Source organism: Schistocerca cancellata, chromosome 6, assembly GCF_023864275.1.
Source record: "Schistocerca cancellata isolate TAMUIC-IGC-003103 chromosome 6, iqSchCanc2.1, whole genome shotgun sequence".
Lineage (NCBI taxonomy): Eukaryota > Metazoa > Arthropoda > Insecta > Orthoptera > Acrididae > Schistocerca > Schistocerca cancellata.
Genome location: NC_064631.1, coordinates 155,566,734 through 155,585,069, shown reverse-complemented (window position 1 = coordinate 155,585,069; position 18,336 = coordinate 155,566,734). Strand labels below are relative to the sequence as shown.

Genomic DNA, 18,336 nt, shown 5'->3' with positions numbered 1-18,336 from the left:
CAGTATCAATCTTCCGCTGTCGGCAGCGCTCTAGCAAGAATGGTTTCCGAGAAAAGTGTTCTGCGTAAACATGCCCCATACGTAAACGGTCCGCAGCTCGTGGGTCCCGGGTTCGATTCCCGGCGGGGTCAGGGATAGTCAACTATTAACCAAGGTCAGGCCATTCGGCTGCAACAGTCGCAAATCTTGCGCCGAGGTCATAAGAATAGGACAAGAGGAACGAGGGCGCGTACGGATGCGTACAGTAAGTCATTTTTCCTCGAGTCACGATACGAATGGATAAGGACAGTACAGAAAATCGCTGCTATTAGTACGAAGTACCCCCCCCCCCCCTCCCATCACACAATGGCTCGTGGAGTATATTTGTAGATGGAGATACAGGAAAGATTACTATCAGAACAACTCGGCTTCGTATCGCATTACGACTTCAAACGGTCTGTATTCAAAATTGTATCGAGTAGTCGAAATGTAGTTTGGACTGGACGACAATCGAGATGTGTGTTGCATCAGCGGAAACACTACACCAACTGATAAACGTAAAATGCCCAGGATTATCTCTAAGTGTTGTGACTCTCAGAGAACGAGCACTTTTCACAGTAAAAGTTGCGAGTTCCACTTGCTCTTCCGTTCGCTTTCCTTCGGAGCATTGGCTTTTAGCTGATTGTCAGCCATCTCTCTCCCCAGACGAGAAACAAAGAAATGGTAGCTCCGCCCTAGATCCACTTACACCTTCTTTTCCCCGCAATGATCTTCGAAACCGGGACAAATGACGCTGTCCATAAGAACAATCTTTTTTATTGCCCATTAGACACACAGAGCCCACTGATATGACAGCACTGCAGACACGGACAAAACTATTAAAATGCAGAGCGTTAACAATAAACGGATACTTCGAAATCTTGACCGAAATCACTACTATTGTTGGGAAGAGTCGGAATACATATTTTAGCGCAAAAAACAAATTTATGCAGGTATCTTCCTCCTTTTACGCCGATATGCAGACAAGAAAATAATACCCTATGATTTCACTACCACAGAATAAAATTTTGTGTCAATTGTAAGCAGTTATTCACATACTGAAAAGTTCACACGCTTACAGCAGAGTAGAGAGGGAGAAAGTTTAGTATATGGTGTGCCCAAATGAAATGGGCCTTCGCTGTAGCGGCGTTATACGTAATCGGAGTGGGTGAATGTTTTTACCGAGAGACAGCGTGGTGATATCCTCAGTTGTACAAGCAGAGTTAACGGCTTCGCAGCTGTTTTTTCATACCTGAAGAGTTGTTTCCACAGTTCTCTCCATGATGGATTCCTCCCGACAAGCACAAAAAGCCGTTATCCAGTTTCTTCATGTAGAAGGAGAGCATGCTTCACAGATTTATCGTAATATAAAGGAGAGGTACAGAGAGCAGTGACTCGCATGGCGCACAATATTCCAACGGTGTCAAAGGTTATGAGGCTGATGTGTAACCAAGACGACTATCGAGCTCGTTCAAAAATTTCGATGGGAGTCGTGAAACATTCTTCTTACAGTCACGATACTTTCATTTTACTCGCATATCTTCGGCCCCTTAAATCAGTCTCCGAAAGATCAGACGTTTATCTCTCTCAAGGAAGGTCAGCACACAGTGGAGAACTGATACATCGGCAACCCGGGAGTTTCTGGATTAAAGCCACCCAATCCTTTCCTACGCGCTGGGATCGTTGTCTCAGTATCAATGGGAATTAAGTATAGTTGTCCTGTTCCACACGAACTGCAATTATAATGTTGTTATTAAAATTTCTTTACATACGACTGCGGTCTCCTTTTCATTTGGGAATACCTTATATGAAATCAGAGACTATGGTATATTTTTAAATGTGCTATATCAATACAAAGTCACAAATAAAGGAACTGTAATTTAGTACTGCTATAAGTATTTATAAAACATAGCCAAACAACTCCTCATGTCAGTCATCGAAGTCAGCCAAAAGAAAGTGTACATTTGTAGTTCGGAATCTGGACCGTGCAAGTCACTATCTATCGATAATCGATTCAGTATTCTGTAACTGGTATTTCCTTAGCAGGCAGAGAGTGCTAAAAATGTTGGAGACAGTGTTCCTTTGAAGAGAAAATGAAGGTTGCACTGCTACACACGGTACCTGGTACATGGAGGTACAGTAGAAGTAACAAACAAATCATTGTGGACCAATTAAAATATATATCGTTTCCTTCCTTAACAGACGACTGCTTTCTTCAGCGAACAATTCGCGAACAACTGTTTGGACAGGAAGAGGAGAGGATTTAAGCCAATGTCCTGGATTGAAATATGAAACCTCTCTGCAATGTATCACGAAGTGATGGAATGTTGACACTCTTGATGGGTATTCGTCCACCGGATGGGTAAGTTAAGCTCGCCCGATGCCTTGGTAATCTTCGAGGCGAGTACGCTCTGGACTCTGTTTTTCACCCCTCGCTCTTCTTTTTCAGCGTCATCAACAACAACGGCAACACGACACTGCCATATACACGCACTTATCACAATCAGCCACACGACACACTTATACCTAAGACGCCAAAGTGCAACGTCAACTAGAAGGGCTCGCAAGAAGGCAGGAGCCACCAGTAGTGGGTGGAGACGTCATATACAAGTGGAGCGTCAATTGCTGCCCTCAAACTTTATTTTGCTAGCATGTTCAAAAAATTATTGTTACCGATTCCGATGTTGTTACAGCTGTGGCTATTTGCAGTGCTTTCAGATGAGTTCCCAGCAATCTAATACCCCAGATTACTAAGCCCTCGTAAAATTTACCACTGCAATAGGGTATAAAACAGAACATTTTGTACTTAATTTGGTATGCAACACACCACTGGAAATCAAATAATTGTAATTAACTAATGCATAACCTATAAATTATGACTTACTTCGAATAAAATTATACTAGTACAATTTACGATTGTTTTCCCCCTTTAGTGTTCTAGGGTTAAATATGCTGCAAAAGTTTTTGGTGACGGTGCTTTAAAATAAGTATGCGAGGTTGTATTCAGAAGTTCCCCAAACGTACGAGGGAAATCCCAAAAGTAAGAGCTATTTTTTTATAAGTACATAGATCTGTTTATTTCTACAATGGTTTACATCAGTTAACAGCTTGAACATTTAGCTATTTTTCGACATAATCACCATTTCCGTCGATGCATTTTTGTAGACGCTGTGGCAGTTTTTGTATGCCCATGTCATACCACCTCGCCGCCATGCTGTTCAGAAAGTTCTTCTTTCACTTCGTCGTCGGAGCTGAATCGATTTCTTTTAACCTAGGGAACAGGTGATAGTCACTGGGCGCCATGTCAGGACTATAGGGTAGGTGGGTGATTATGTTCCACTGAAACTGTTGCAGGTGAGCAACGGTTTGCCGAGCGATGTGTGGGCGAGCGTTGTTATGGATAATGTGTACGCCCTTGCTCAACATTCCTTTTCTCCAGTTCTGAATTGCCCGTTTGAGTTTTTTCAGTCTCACAGTACCTGTCACCGTTAATTGTGGTCCCAGCGATTCAGCTCCGACGACGAGGTGAAAGACGAGGTTCATAACTTTCTAAACATCAGGGCAGCGAGCTGGTATGACATGGGCATACAAAAACTGCCACAGCGTCTACAAGAATGCATCGACAGAAATAGTGATTATGTCGGAAAATAGCTAAATGTTCAAGCTGTAAACTGATGTAAACCACTGTAGAAGTAAACAGGTCTATGTACTTATAAAAAAATTGGAGGCCTTAATTTTGGGATTACCCTCGTATCAGTTAAAATTATTACGCCTCGCCTAAATCCTATTCACAAGCAGTATCTTCAGAGAAGTCCCGCTGGGAGCGAACACACCGATCCGGATATTTCTGACAAAATATGGCTCTGAGCACTATGGGACTTAACATCTTAGGTCATCAGTCCCCTAGAACTTAGAACTACTTAAACCTAACTAACCTAAGGACATCACACACATCCATGCCCAGGCAGGATTCGAACCTGCGGCCGTAGCAGTCCCGCGGTTCCGGACTGTAGCGCCTAGAACCGCACGGCCACCGCGGCCGGCCTATTTCTGACACTTTTTCTATGTGTCGTAGAAGTCCTTCTTTGTTATGGATCTTCAGTACTCCCCGCGATAGTGCTTGAATTTTCTCCATTGTTTCTTCGCCCCTTCAACTTCACTTTAATCTTGGCGAAGAGAAAGAAGTCCCACGGAGCTAAGTCTAGTGAATACGGCGAGTGAGGGACAACTGTCATTTACCTTCGGTCGAAAATACCTGAACAATGCCGACTGGATGTGGTCGTGCTTTGTCTTAGTGGAGCACCCAGTCGTTCGGAAGCCACTGCAGTGGACTCACATTTTAGAACATCGAAGTACAACTCTACCAATGATGTGAGCAGAAGTGACGAGCTCTTTATGAGCAAGTCCGTTAATACAAAAAAATATCAACAAGTATTTCATTTTACTCTGTTCCTGATCTATATAAACGACATAGGAGACAATCTGAGTAGCCGTCTTAGATTGTTTGCAGACGATGCTGTCATTTACCGTCTTGTAAAGTCATCAGATGATCAAAAGACTTGCAAAATGATTTAGATAAGATATCTGTATGGTGCGAAATGCGGCAATTGACCCTGAATAAGAAAAATTTGAAGTTATTCACATGAGTACTAAAAGAAATCAGATAAATTTCGATTCGCGATAAGTCACACAATCCTGAAGGCTGTAAATTCAACTAAATACATAGGGATTACAATTACAAATAACCTAAATTGGAACGATCACATAGATAATATTGTGGGTAGAGCGAACCATTGGTAGAACACTTAGAAGGTGCAACAGGTCTACTAAAGAGACTGCTTACATCACCCTTGTCCGCCCTATTCTGGAGTATTGCTGTGCGGTGCGGTGTGGGATCCGCATGAGGTGGGACTGACGGATGACATCGATAAAGTACAAAGAAGGGCAGCTCGTTTTGTATTATCGCAAAATCGGGGAGATAGTGTCACAGACATGATAAGTGAATTGGAGTGGCAATCATTAAAACAAAGGTGTTTTTCGTTGCGACTGGACCCTCTCATGAAATTTCAATCACCAGTTTTCTCCTCCGATTGCGAAAACATTCTATTGGCACCCACCTACATAGGGAGAAATGATCATGACGATAAAATAAGAAAAATCAGGGCTCGCACAGAAAAATTTAAGTGCTCGTTTTTCCCGCGTGCCGTTCGAGAGAGCATGAAAGTGGTTCATTGAACCCTCGGCCACGCACTTTATTGTGAATATCAGAGTAATCACGTAGATGTAGATGTAGACTTGCCGAGTATTTTTTGGCCGGGGTGAAGAAGCACTCTACCGTTACGACGACTGCAACTTAGTTTCAGGTCGCAGACGTAAACCCAACTTTTGTCACTAGTGACAACCTTTGACAGGGAGATGGATAGTCTTGATGGAATTGTTTCAGTTTCCTACAGACTTCCAAGTGATGTTGCGTCTGATCATCAGTCGTGTACAAATTTCGCCGCAGTCCTTCTCACGTTGCAAAAATAATACGTTCACATGTAATAAAAACATCCTCCGAAGATGTTACAGCAGTCTTGTATTGTCTGAATATGATCTTGCAATATCAGATCCCTCACTTTTTCAACATTTTCCTGTGTCAGCTGGTGGCCGATCGGCTTCAACTTTCGGTGCGTTTCTGTGGCCGTTTCCCCAAGTGTAACACAAAACTTAATACGAACACGCTGCTCTTTTAGGTCAGCTATCGCAAAACCGTAAACTCGTTGAAACACGACAATGGTAATCTGCTCACCAACATCAAATAACCAAACCACACAGCTAGCAGTAAATTGCAACAATGATTCAAGGAGGATGTATGTGGAGACATCTAGCGGTATTTCAGTGTGCTCACAAGTATTTGCGAGCAAACCTCATAATCCTGTAGCTTTCTGAGTACTACCTCTTTAACCAAAGTTGAAACGTTACCACTATAATTGTGAAGGCAGTGCGAAATGTGTGATAACCAGGTGCGTCTTTGGTGAATGTAGAAAACACGTAAGAAGAAGTCACCATCTGCAAGGCGACGTCGACCCCCTACTTGCAGCAGAAAACTCTTCCCATGAGTTATCACACCCCGTCTCGAGTTGCCGTTTGTACTACGAGAGTCAAGTATTCAGGCCAAAGAGGGCAGTCAGCTCTCTTTCCAGGCATTCGAGTTTACAACGCACGAACTCCGCAGTCGTTCGCAGTGAATATGCTAAAGGCTTTCGCCTCGCGATCACAATGCGAAAGAGAGAGGTAGTTCCTTCAGCGTAACTTGTTTGATGTGTTTACAGCGACTCGAGGACGAGATGGGATGGGGTCGGATCGATCATGTGAGCAAACCCGGCTGGGGTCTCACGGGTAGGGTGGGGGGCGGGGGGGGGGGGAGGCGGGTGTCCTCCCTCACCCCTCGGTCCCCTTTCCCCACCCCTACCTGGACGGGGTGGCTTCTTCGCTACCGCAGTTTAGGGAACGGCGCTGAAACGGATGGTTGGAGGGTGAAAGGCGGCGGCACAGGTATTACGGCCGGCCGAGGGTCACAGCCGGTGCGACTACAAACGGCTGCATTAGCCGAGCTTACTTCACCTGAATTACCGCTTTATTAACGCCCTCGCTGATTTACGTCCCGGCGGAAGAGGAAGGCGCCGCGACCGCCGAGGAAGCTAGTTTCCTAATGCTTTTTGCGGCCCGAAAAGTGAAGTAGAGCAACCATCACTTCAGCAGACATAATATTGAGCGTTTCATGTGGTAACATTTCTCAACTTCGTCTTACAGTGATACACAAAGGCTAACTAACAGGTTGTCCGCCCCCGGTAGCTGAGTGGTCAGCGCGACAGAATTTCAATCCTAAGGGCCCGGGTTCGATTCCCGGCTGGGTCGGAGATTTTCTCCGCTCAGGGACTGGGTTTGTGTTGTCCTAATCCTCATCAGTTCATCCCCATCGACGCGCAAGTCGCCGAAGTGGCGTCAAATCGAAAGACTTGCACCCGGCGAACGGTCTACCCGACGGGAGGCCCTAGTCACACGACATTTTTGTATCTACGGGGTCCAAGACCCACAGTAAACGCACACTGCCAGGAAGTTCCGTACCAAAGTACACCCGCTTCACTGGCGTAGTTTACTGTGGAAACAATCCCCTGCGCTGTGGACAAGCCAGTTTCCTCGGAACCTTTATTCCAGGAGTGCTAATTCTGCTAGGTGTGCAGCACAGCTTCTGTGGAGATTGGAAAGTAGGAGACAGGGACTGATAGAACAGAGGCTGTGAACACGGGTGATGAGATGTGCCTAGCGCCGGAGCCGTAGCTTCGCGTGTTCGCTCAGGGGACTTGCACCCCTCTGAAATATATATATTTTTTTTTTAATAGATATATATATTTACGAAACGTGAAGTTCAATACTCAAATACCAATCAGAAAAAATCACTTAGATTCAACTCTCAAACATTCTAGAGAACATCGACTTTGAAGTTTTCCGAGCATCGTTAATATCAAATCAGTAAGAAAACCTTAAGAAAATTAGGCATCATATGTCACGTCCCTAACTAGACTCAGTGCCCCACAGATCTAAAGATGAAATACTTATGCTGCAGAACTGCGCACTTGTTAATGCCCGCATTTTTCTGCTCTTCCCAAGATAATCCTTAGGTTTTGAGAAGACAAAATTTTGTTGATGACATAGTGGCGCAATATTTTGTTAGCTGAGCTTTCTATGTAATGTGTCAAATCACACTCCCACATTTCCGTTTCATATTTTTGTGGAAGTACTGTAATGCTATTTGAGTATGACACAGGACTGCTCATATACAGTTACAGACCATTTTTACTACAAAATTGTGTAATATCTTACTAATTCGTGACGATCTGGGCAAGCTAGTGTTATAAATACTTTATGTCTTATTAAAATATACTTTTGTTGTAAGCTCATTTGGTAAAAGAAACAGTAAAAAAAATGGCTCTGTGGTAAAATGCTCGCCTACAATGTGCATGGCTCTGGTTCGATTCCTGGCAGAGGTAAAATTTTAAACAAAGGTGAGTTTTCTATAAACATTTCCGCGAAGCAATACATAAGGATGACAAAAATTAATTCGTAATGTTTTTCAATTTAAACTATATAAAAATCAGTAATTACGGATTTTTATTTGCAATTAAAACTTGAATTTCGGATAGAAAAAGTGTTCATAAATAAGAAGACTTGTATTTTTCATAAGAATGACAATTGTATACCGTTCAATTAGCATATATTTGATTAATTTTATATGTAAATGACGTATTTATTCGAACCGAACGAAAAAAAACAATGCCCTAAATGAGACTCCAGCCGGTGATTACCAGTCTCAAGGCTGTTTTTTTCTGTCTTTATGTATTTTAAACTTCACACGAATGTTGATAGAAGATGCACCTCTGTTTAAAAGCTTCAATCAGCCGGGAATAGAGCCTGAGACTCCTACGTGGCAGGCGAGCGTCCTAGCACTGAGCCACGCTGTCGACAAAAATCGACCTTAGTTTAGCATATTAGACATGGTTGCAAATTCTGAAGTCAATTTTCTGTAGAATTTGTAAGAGTTGCATCGAACTACTTAGAAAGATTAACATTTGAATTCCCAATTTCACGTACCATAAATATAAATAATTACAAAAATCCGACTGCCCTGTAGTGAGTAAAATTTTTATCGATAGCTCTCAGAGACGGCGCTTTATCGATCTCCACTATCAAGAAAGAAGACGAAAAAACAAACATATAATTAAGTTGGAGGAAACGAGAGGAAAGTTATTGGCCTTGTGTGTCTGTGCGACCTCTAATATCCATTATTTCGTCCTTACTGTCATGACGCCCGAGATCTATGTTAGCTTGGAAGGTTATAGTTTAGTTCTGAGTTGGCGAAGCCAATGAATGACAAAGCAAAAAAATTGGTTGTGGAGTCTGATCTGTAACATATCCCGAGGTCTAGGTTACTTTCGAAAGTGATTGGTTGTGAGTGGTGGACAAAACAAACGTGAATGGGGGAAAGAATCATTTGGTTGTGGTGACAAATTGATCTGTAGCTCAGCTCGGCCCCATATCTAGGTCATGTTGGAACGTGTTAATTTGGTTGTGAGTTGGCGAAGACAACGAAAGTGGTGATTGATCTACTGCTTAGACGGAAATCTAGGTTAGGTTGGAAGGCGATATTTTGATCGAGAGCTGGCGAAGACAACGAATGTGAAAGCGAAAACCCGCGGTTGTGGTGACCGACTGATCTGTAGCTGAGCTCGAGATCTAACTTAGGTTGGAAGATGAAAGTTTAGTACTGGGTTGACGAAGCCGACGTAGATGAAAGCAAAAAAGTACCTGAAATGTCTCGGGGTGCGGTGAAATGTCAACGCATTCCACCTTCGCACGACTCGGACTGCCTGATGATCACAAACACTATGTCAGTATTCAAGAATGGACGGCACAAGCATTCCTTAAGTTGACTCATTTACAGGTGCGGTACACTTTGCCAGAACTCTCTCAATAAACCGTAGTGGGTCACTTGCGATATCTACAACTGACTTTATGTGCCCGTTTCACTTAATGTCATCTCACAGTATTGTGCCTAAGGTCCTTAGACACACGGTAAATCATTTCGACGACATTATTGTCACGGATTCGAGAAGCGTTCTGGGAAATCTGGAAAAACAGTAGCGGGAATCCAACAGTAACCGCCAAGTGACTAATGTAATTAAGTTACTTTACTACTGCAAAAGCCAAAATCAAAGTGTCCAGATATTATGGATGAAGGGCCTCTTTGGTACCTCATAACGCGATGGTGAAGCACCTGGCGAAACAGCTGATGGCCTACCTTAGTAGGCTTGTCTTTCACATACAGCAATGTGACTACACCGAGCGCCTGCAATGCTGACCACCCGCGGAACGGACTTACAAGGCAGGCCCCAGACCGAATAGGCGTTAGCTTTGCCGGTCCCTGGGTGTACTCAAACGCTCATCGATGGCCACTAGGAGGCATCACATGCGCCACCAGATGTCGCGATATCTACGCTTCTACTTTCTTCCGCACACCTCGTGGCGGGACAGAGTTAGCAGTGTATCCTACAGCGGAGTACTATATAGCCCCGCGCCGAGGTACGGGAGGTTGAACTTCCAGCGTCGGAGGGTAGCATAGGACACCGCCACACATTCAACGTGCACTCCAATTATATCATCGGAATGATGTCATTGTGGGATAGGGCAACGTCCACCGTCCGCGGATCGCCGAGAAGTCGACCCTGGAAATCTTCACGTTCTCGGGATCCTAGACGGTTATGTGATCTCCGACGGTGCTCGTCCAGGCTTACTCGACTAACTGTTTTGTTTATTAACTTTTATGGCAAGATCGAACTTCCGTCTCGCGCAGTGATATCGTGTTTGAACTGGAACAATTTTCTGGTTTAAATTCTTCATTGTGGGCCTCACAAATGGCCAGTAGAGTGGTTACATTTTGTATCTGAAGAATCTTGAGGGTTGGCAGTTTGACTTATAATAAAATCCTTAATAAGTGACTTGGAACTTTCTTTTTATATCCATAGCCAGTGACATAGCATACAGATTTAGTTCCCGGTGTAAAGACACATTTCTTTCGCCGGCCGGTATGGCCGTGCGGTTCTAAGCGCTTTAGTTCGGAACCGCGTGACCGCTACGGTCGCAGGTTCGAATCTTGCCTCGGGCATGGATGTGTGTGATGTCCTTAGGTTAGTTAGGTTTAAGTAGTTCTAAGTTCTAGGGGACTGATGACCTCAGTAGTTAAGTCCCATAGTGCTCAGAGCTATTTGAACCATTTCAACAATTCTTTCAAGAATTGTCACAGATGTGGTAGATCTCACAACAGTCCAAAGGAAGACATTATGGTGCAATACAGCCAAGCATGTCGCAAAAAATCCTAGTTTTTTACAAATAAAGCCATCTAGATGTCATACCACTACTATAACGCAGATCCGGCTATGTCACCGGTGTTATCCATCATGTCTTTATAGGAAGAAAGTCCAGCCATATCAGTACTGCGAAGTACACCTAAATGAGATCGCAGACCTCAACCATGTGATGCTTTGGTGTCCGCTTTACGTCTGACGAAAGCGCAAGTTTCTCAGGGCCTTGACGAGAGCAGAAATTATCCATTCTACATTTATGACAGGCCAGTTTTGACACCTGTCCACAGCGGAGTAAGTCAGCATTGCCACGTTTCTACAAGTGGATATCCTGTTATAAATCAGACAGCCGGCCGCGGTGGTCTAGCGGTTCTGGCGCTGCAGTCCGGAACCGCGGGACTGCTACGGTCGCAGGTTCGAATCCTGCCTCGGGCATGGGTGTGTGTGATGTCCTTAGGTTAGTTAGGCTTAAGTAGTTCTAAGTTCTAGGGGACTTATGACCTAAGATGTTGAGTCCCATAGTGCTCAGAGCCATTTGAACCATAAATCAGACACAAAGGATCCAGCGTGAGAAGATCTGCTACATGGACTGTATTCACTGCGAAAAATGTGTACAGTGAGGTTTAACTCGTATTAATGTAATTTAATATGCCTATATTGTCTATACGACATTGAATATCAACTCTGACATTGCTCAACTCTCTGGCTGAATGGTTAAAGCCAAAGGCCAACGAATAAATAAAAAAAAATGTTATGCCTGGATATTTAATCGACATGACTGTCATTCAGCACACCAGATTGTGATAAAATATTACATACTCGTAAATGTTTGTCACACCTAGCTACGTTTACAGTTATTCGCATTTAAAGCAAACTGTCACTAACCTTGCAAAATAAAAATTATGTCTGTGCCTTGTAAACTGAAAAACACAGAAAAAAGTTGTCATCGGAGGTCGTTACTTTTCTTGCCTCTGCTTTCTAACAGCAGCACGAGGTAAGTTTACGAGCATGCGCACATCTAGACTGGCATCTTTATTCTTTCACTCTAGCTTTAAATAACTGTTCAAGAAACCATGCTGTGCCTTTTGAAACACATATTACGAAAGCCGATTCTGAGGTTAGGTAACACGTATTATGAAATCCGATTCTAAGGTTAGGTTTGTTAAGACAGTGTAATCAGCAAAATAAAAACGACGATGTGTCTGGGATCTACTAGAGCTATATTAGGGATCGGTATTTCTTGGAACACTGGTCAATTTTGGTGTTCCTGATTGCTTCTGTTTCTACTATTATAACTGATCAACATGAGGCAAGCACATTTGCCCTACATCCTTGCAGCCGCCGCAACACCGCTCCCCAAACTGCTGGAGTTTTGATGTTAACTGAAGTCCACTACAAACGATTTAAAAAAATCTGAATAGGCCTATGTGGGACAAAAATCAAAATGGGAATGCTTATTAATAAAGGTACGGTAGCCAGGTATTTCGGATCTCGGTATACAGGAAACGAGAGCGCGAACGCAATCATGTTGCGCTCAAAACAAAGTTCATATGTGTCGGACGCATTTCGCTTTGTCAGCCCTACGTCTGCTGGTACACATTAGTGACAAGACCTCACGTTAATATTTAAACAGACAACAGGGGCCCGCCACATCCATTAATAACTAATGTTTCCTGGGTTGCTGAACGGTGAAATGCGCTGCCGCAGCGTCCGATATACGAGCAATATCCACCGAGTGCATGCGACTCACAACTTCAGCCATCACCACTGCACCCAACATACTGGCATTATAAATAGACAAGTCGTTGCTCTTTCCTACGCCTTCAAAAAGAAAACTGTTCAGTAATCAGTTTTACACAAATAATTAATCACTCTGATTCCTTATTCACATAAAAGATCCGACTACCTGTCGTCATCATCATCAACAGACACCAAAGGCAACGCTTTGTTCATGTTGCCACCCGCTCCCCCCTGCCGTTCACCACTTGTAACTAGCTCGTTATAATCGACGCGATTCATTCCACTGATAAAGCTTTGTATTACGATGTTTCGGGCCAGCCTCTCCCTCTTTTTTATTCCTACGATGTTTCTTACGAAGCTGTTATGTCGAATGAGGTGTTCACTTAATTTAGCTTTTCTGCTCCGTATCATGGTAATCAATGTCGTTTTCTCTTTAATCTCTGCGTATGGGTACAATCATGTTACCGATCGAGGTGCGTAGTAGTTAGCACGCTGCACTCACATTCGGGAGGACGATGGTTCAATCCGGCGTCCAGCTATCCCGATTTAGTTTTTCCGTGATTTCCCTAAATCGCTTCAGGCATATGCTGGGATGGTTCCTTTGAAAGGGCACGGCCGACTTCCTTTCCCATCCTTCCCTAATCCGATGGCACTGATGACCTCGCTGTTAGGTCCCATCCCCAAAATCAACCAACCAACCAATCTACAATTATGGTTCCGTAGGCAACCGCAAAAGTTTTTCCATGAAAGCATCGACTGACTTGTCTCACAGTGGGATACATATATTAACTGTTGTCGAGATTACTTTTGAAATAATAAACAGTTTACTTTCTTTTTCAGATGGTTCAAATGGCTCTAAGCACTATGGGACTTAGCATCTGAGGTCATCAGTCCCCTAGATTTAGAACTACTAAAACCTAACGAACCTAACGACATCACACACATCCATGCCCGAGGCAGAATTCGAACCTGCGACCGTAGAAGCAGCGTGTTTCCGGACTGAAGCGCCTAAAACGGCTCGGCCACAGCGGCCGGCTTTACTTTTTCCATTTGTCTCGTTTTCGTTGACTGCCTATATACTTATTCATTAAGATTTTCTTTCAGACCCGGATTTTTTTTCTCTCTTCTCCATATCCACATCACTATTGCTTCTGATTTTTTTTTTAAACTCTTGTTTCCCCCGAGTCAATCCTAGACACAACCATCACTTAAAATACTTCAAATAAATGTGTTGATGAATTTGTTGCTGTTTCTATATTGATTTAGTTACCTGCTAATAAATTTTCTTATTTCTGAACGTTTGCTTAGTCACAGCAATTCTTCTTTCACAATCCGGCATCCTTCGGTTGTTATCTGTTTTTGTACTTCCCAGGTTACAACATTCATTTTCTTGCATTAGTATTTTTTGCAGGTTGCCCTTCGTTCTCTGTTCGATTAATCTATCACCACTATTTTAATCTTGTTTATGTTGATTTTCAGACTGTTGTCACCCAGAGCATGAGTTAATTTTTTAAATATTCAGTTCACTTGTTTTCAGAATATGTAAAAACTGCTAGCATTATAAATTTGTCGTCACGTGTTTGTGTGTCACCAGTTTTATAATCGAATTGTGTCCCTACGCTGTGAGAAATGTCGTCGAAGTCGGTTAACTGAGTGGTGGCAGACGAGCAGTGAACTTGAGGCGTAATCTTGGGCTTCGATGACAGCAAAAACACCGTGATGTTTTCCTGCGCAATATCACGTAAAATGATGTGCCTACATGTTTAGAATATTGGATGGAAGGAGTGCAGACGTATGTGTACTCAGACGAGTTCTGCCATTAACTGAATAAATCTGGTTAAGCACAAGAAATCGATCTCAATTATTTTGCCAAACCTCGTGTACGACCTTTTCGTCTGAGCGTAAGTAGTAAAGCGCTTTTCCTTTGCCCCTTAGTTGATCAGTTTTGATAAAGCTTGTCACAGCAGCAAGTACACAATTCTATTCAGATATGTCTACCTCAGCAATCACTATGAAGCGCGTGGCAGAAGGTACTTTCTGTTGTAGGATATACTGAGGTTTCTTTCAGGCGGAGCAAGACTGACTGCTTGTACATGTCTGTGCAATCTGTTATTTGCGTAATTTTATGTGCACGACCTCTACAGGATCAATGCGCAGTGGACTGAAGATTACTCACTGTTTCTGCCCTGAAAGTTGTTTCTTGGAATTTTCTTAGCAGATGTTCGACCTATTTCTTCGAGTGCCCGCCAGTTCAGATTTTCTCACATTTCTATAACACTTTCTCGCCGGCCATACAAGCCTCCGACCATTTGCAGCGACCTTCGTTACACACTCTCTGTGCCTTCTGTTAGGACTATCTGATAAAGCTCCGAGAAATATTCAAGTATGGATTCGACGAATTGTAGAGCATCAATTTAGGTTGCGCATTGTTTTTGTTTAATTTTGTTCGTTCACGCTTTTCCACATTTGAAGCGCAGAAATCTAAAGTTAATGAAATGCTACATCTGTCACTTCACCAATTCGACATTTTCAGCATCTGCGTGAAGGCTGACTTATGATTACACTTTTATATTAAAAATAGATTGTGAATCTTAGAGACTTACATTAGAGGGTTTATTTATCTGGTTCTCACTCAGTGGTGGGTGTCTGGCGTAAGACGGCGAGCGACAAGATGGCGCAATAAACATAAAAAGTTTCTTTTTCCTGTCTCAGTACAAACAGGAAAAACTTATCACCTGCCCTGTACCTCAGTCTAAAAGCATAAGAAATAGAATCCGCTGTTGTTATGAGTGACTATAGATGTACAGTTTAATTCATCAGCTCGTGCCCAAATGATATGACACAATACCAGAAGCATTCATGCTAAATATGGAAATATTTATCCAAGATTATTACACACTGGAATTAGCGAATATTAGTTCTGAACTCACCATAGCACGGATGTTGGCTAATGGAGGCACTTACCTGAAACAGAGAAAGTTGTATCAGAAATATTGTCCATGTGTAGGTCATGAAACACAGTAATTACTGCTTTCCACATTATCAGTGTATCCAAACTAATACAGATGATCTTTAACCAACAAGGAAAATATCTGGTCAAAAGGCAGCTACCAGTCATTTAGAAAAGTGATTTTTAATTTAAGAGTACGTATTTTTAAGAAATAGTGGAACAAGAGTCAGGCGTGAGGAAAAGGCTAATCAGAAAACTACGGGAGGATAAACTGGCAGCAACTGCGTATTACACAAAGTCGTTTTTTTTTAGCTGAAACACCATAAACAAGAGTTAAAAATTGTGCCTAAGGGTAACAGTAGGGGAGATGATGTTCATAGAGGATAGTGTCACGAGAAACACTTGATATTTCATTGTCTGTGTTACAACCTAGTGATAGATTTTAGAAACGCATAGGGGAACGCGCACCAGAGACCGCCATTAAGCAGTTTGCGACATTTTAAACTGTTTCTGTTGTTGTGACACATGAGGTTGTGTGCCCTGCAGCATTTATAAATATTACAATTCTACATATTTAAGTACTGCTTAATATATTAAAGCTGTTTTGAGGTTACTATTAGTTCTTCAGTTACACAGATTTACTGTGAGTGAAGTTCTGTAAGTTTTTAATACTGTTTACTTGACGTTTGGATGGTTAAGCCATACTTAGTTGTGCATCACAGCGAACACAGATATACAGTTCTATTCATCAGCTCGTACCCGAATCGTGTCCTGGAAACGGAAGGTCTCCTTCCCATGGAACATGTGATATTTGCAAATGAATTGAGTTTCTTTAATGTCTTGGTAATTTTCACCGTCCCGAAAATGAAAAATTATGTTAGGTACCAACAGCTTATGTACCTGGGATTTGATAAAACTACTTCTTAATTTTATTTAACTTACTTATTATTGGTATGTAGTTGTGTAATAACGTAACACAACCATATAATGCAGTATTGATAGGATTTTCGCGATTGCAATACATTTAAATCAGGACAGAATATTTGTTCCTAGGAACATGACCATATTGTGCGTTGGAGCACTTTTTCACTTTTGGCAAAACAACTTCATGTTTCCAAACAACGATGGAATTTTTATGGATGACGATGCGCCATATCACCGGGTCACAGTGGTTCGCGAGTGGTTTGAAGAAGGTTCCGGACAGTTCGAGCGAATGATTTTCCCACCCAGATCGCCAGTCTGGAAGCACACCGAACATTTATGTGACATAATCGAGAGCTTAGTTCGTGCATAAAACCCTGCACCGCAACACTTCCGGAATTATGGACGGCTACAGGGGCAGCAGGGGTCAATACTTCTGCAGAGCACTTTCAACTACTTGCTGAGTCCATGCCACGTTGAATTGCTACAGTACGCTGGGCAAAAGTAGGTCCGACACTATATTAAGAGGTAATCCATGACATGTCTCACCTGTGTTATTGATAACACTATATAATATTTAACTTGTTCATATTTCATGTTTGGCAACGGCCTTACCGCAGTGGATACACCGGTACCCGTGAGATCACCGCAGTTAAGCGCTGTCGGGCGTGGTCGGCACTTGGATGGGTGACCATCCAGGCCGCCATGCGCTGTTGCCATTTTTCGGGGTGCACACAGCCTCGTGATTCCAATTGAGGAGCTACTCGACCGAACAGTAGCGGCTTCGGTCGAGAATAACATCATAACGACCGGGAGAGCGGTGTGCTAACCCCACGCCCCTCCAATCCGCATCCTCCACTTAGGATGACACGGCGGTCGGATGGTCCCGGTAGGCCACTGGTGGACTGAAGACGGAGTGCTTTATATTTAACGTTTAGGAGCAGCTTTTGTTAAAAAGAGAGTATGCGTTTCATGTACGGCAGTCCTTAAGGCGAATGACAGTGTGGTTCCTTTCAAAACGACACTGCCGATTACATTTCTCATTCTTGTCCGCCCCGAGCCTGAGTTCCACCTCATATGGCCTCCTCGTCGTAAGGTCACATTAAATCTCTATCTTGCTTCCAAAAAATGGCTCAAATGGCTCTGAGGACAATGGGACTTAACAGCTGAGGTCATCAGTCCCCTAGAACTTAGAACTACTGAAACCTAAGGATATCACACACATCCATGCCCGAGGCAGGATTCGAACCTGCGACTGTAGCGGTCGTGCGGTTCCAGACTGAAGCGCCTAGAACCGCTCGGCCACACCGGCCGGCCTATCTTGCTCCCTTTGAGAAGGGCGGTTGTTCTACTTAATGCAGCGACTCGACCGATAGTGTCACGCGATGTGTGTCTGCCCCCCCCCCCCGCCCCACACACACACACACACACACACTCGTAGGTTCAAAATTAAGAACCCTGCGGTGCGTTGCTAGGTGACGAGGTTGAGCGTCCGCGTAGTTGGCCGGCCGACGTACGGGGAGGGGCCAGCAGTCGCTTTCACTTGCGCACGGCGTCAGCTCGGTCTCCGTCAATAAATCAGCTGCCTGCGGGATTAATCGCCGCAATACGACCGGGCTGTTCTCCATCCTGGGGCCGCTATGGAGGCAATACGTCAAAAGCGTAATGCCGCCATTTCATTACGAATCGGCCGCTGCGCGCAGAAAGGCGGCGATATTTACCGCAGTCAAGGACCTCACTTCCGGACAAAAGCCACCCGCTTTAAATGCTTGCACGAACGAATCGCGTATTATTGCCTTCCTCGTT

General features: G+C 43.4%; 1 pseudogene; it reads left to right on the top strand.

The window, feature by feature from the left end:
• Positions 1 to 17,131: 17,131 nt before the first annotated feature.
• Positions 17,132 to 17,249, top strand: LOC126089639 (5S ribosomal RNA; annotated as a pseudogene).
• Positions 17,250 to 18,336: the final 1,087 nt, after the last annotated feature.